This window comes from Crocuta crocuta, unplaced genomic scaffold, assembly GCF_008692635.1.
Source record: "Crocuta crocuta isolate KB4526 unplaced genomic scaffold, BGI_CrCroc_1.0 scaffold113, whole genome shotgun sequence".
Classification (NCBI taxonomy): domain Eukaryota; kingdom Metazoa; phylum Chordata; class Mammalia; order Carnivora; family Hyaenidae; genus Crocuta; species Crocuta crocuta.
The window spans coordinates 17,223,542-17,226,210 of record NW_027530368.1 but is presented as its reverse complement, the minus strand read 5'-3'; positions in this window follow the sequence as shown (position 1 = coordinate 17,226,210).

Here is a 2,669-nt window from a genome sequence, read left to right as displayed (position 1 = left end):
GTCTCTCTCTGTTCTCTCACTGTTTCTCAAAACAAATAAGCCTTTAAAAAAATGAAAAAACCTCTTGTTTTGGTATCTCAGTTTTATGGGTAAAGAAACCTAAGGCTCCAAAAGATAAGTCTCACGAGTGGTTAATGTTAGGATGGAGACTAGAAGCCTGGTTCTTTTATACTACATCACACTCTTAAATGTTGCAAGGGGTTACCATAGAAGTTGCTCAATAAATGTTTGCTGCTGAATAATAATGACTCTGAAGATGAATTTTTCTTGTAATTCTCATCTAGGGGAGCTGGTTTAAATCACAGTGGAAGGGAGGAGGGAGTCATGTGTAGTTTGAAAACAAAGCAGGTCTTTGTGTTACTGCTTGGTTTGTTTTTAGTGAAGATGTTTACTTTATTTTAAATTTCAAATTACATTAAAAAGAGAACATGAGATTTTATGTTTGCTGAGGATGGTTGTACCTGTAAGGGAGCTCATGTTTTAGCTTTCTAAAGTTCTCTCCAGGATTTTGCTTCTGTGAGTTGAAAAAAAAGTTTTTTCGCTTGCTATTTTTTTTTTTTTTAGTTAAAAATGAAACTAAGAATGGGTGATTTAGGCTGTGAAATGAGTGGATGAGTTGCCTAGAAATCAGTTTCCTTTTGATAGGTGAGACAAAAAAGGAATTGCAGGTGGAAACAACCTATCAGCTGATGTCTATCAACTGATGAATGTGAGTCAGGGAAAATGAAGGATTCCAGAAAATTTTGCTTTTTGCTCCTTTCCCTACTTTTATTCTTGCTGCAACCTGAGCCTCACTTTACACGTGCCTCAGAATGTAAATAGTGTATGTCCTCATTGTAAGGAACAAGGAGTTAAGGATTTCTTTAGAATAGGTAATATCTAAAGAAGGACCAAGTGAGAATGATGGAGGAAGGCATCATGTGCATGTTCTAGACCACAGGAGCTTGACTTCTTGACATCAAGACACCCTGCTTCCAAGAATGACATGTGGGCTCTCGTCTTTATTCCAACCAGTTCCTGGATGCCTGAGAGGACACGTACACCAGACCACAATCCTCAGTAAAAAATCCCCAGACCCCAGGCAAAGAACAGACTCTCTCCTTTTCTTTCTGAGTCTCTCAAACACTCCATCTGTATCTATTCTTGCTACATCTTCAATAAACTCTGCTCTCACTTCTTGCTGGCTCATGTTTGATTTCCATCCTGTGCAAAGCCAAGGACCCCCTTGGGAGAAGGAGCCCTTCTGCATCCTCAGACCTGGCTTCTCAGCCAGTGGGGTAACACATGGAATATTATTTGGTCATAAAAAAGATGAAATACGTAAGTACATGCTATAAAATGGCTGAACTTAGAAACATTATGATGAGTGAAAGAAGCCAAACACAAAAGGGCACCTATTGCATAATTCTATTTATATGAAATGTTCAGAATAGGCAAATCTAGAGACAGAAAGCAGGCTAGTGGTAACTCATACCAGCACTTGTGGGTTCAGGAATGAGGAGTGACTGCTAATGGATATGGGGTGTATAATGGGTATGAAACTAGATAGTGTTGATGTTTGCATGACATTGTAATGTATGAGATGGCACTTAGTTGTACACTTTAAAATGGTGAATTGTTTTTCCCCATTGAGGATGATATTAGCTGTGGGCTTCTCATAAATGGCTTTTATGATGTTTAAGTAAGTTTTTTCTATCCCAACTTTCTCGAGGGTCTTTATTAAGAAGGGATGCTGTATTTTGTCAAATGCTTTTTCTGCATGTATCGACAGGATCCTATGGTTTTTATCTTTTCTTTTGTTAATGTGATGTATCACATTGACTGATTTGCAAATATTGAACCCAGGAATGAATCCCACTTGATCATGGTGGATAATTCTTTTTATGTGCTGTTCAATTCGATTTGCAAGTATCTTGTTGAGGATTTTTGCATCCCTGTTCATCAAGGATATTGGCCTGTAGTTCTCTTTTTTTTGCTGAGTCTCTGTCTAGTTAGGGAATCAAAGTGTTGCTGGCTTCATAGAATGAGTCTGGAAGTTTTTCTTCAATTTCTATTTTTTGGAATAGCTTGAGAAGAATGGTTATTAATTCTTTTGTAAATGTCTGGTAGAATTCCCCAGGGAAGCCATCTGCCCCAGGGCTCTTATTTGTTGGGAGATTTTTGATAACTGATTCACTTCTTCACTAGTAATGGGTCTGTTCAGGTTTTCTATCTCTTCCCTTTTGAATTTTGGTAGTGCGTGTGTATTTAGGAATTTGTCCATTTCTTCTTGGTTGTCCAGTGGGCATGGAGAAGGGCACTTGTTGGGATAAGTACTAGGTATTATATGGAAACCAATTTGACAATAAAGTATAAAAGAAAAAAAAAGATAAAATAGAAAAAAATAAAATGGTGAATTGGATGTGTATTTTACAATGGAAAAAAAAAAGGAATTCTGTAAGTGGCTGTTCACTATATCAGCTCTTTCCATGTGTTTATGATTTGTGAATAGGGCTAGGCTTTGGGATGAAAGGGTAGCCATCTTGCCTGCAGTTAATGGTTTCTATATATCCCAAATATACACACACACATATATATATACACTATTATTTTATTATTATAAAAATATACAATATATAAATTATTATATATCATAATATATGTTTTGATTTAATTTAATATTGTAATTC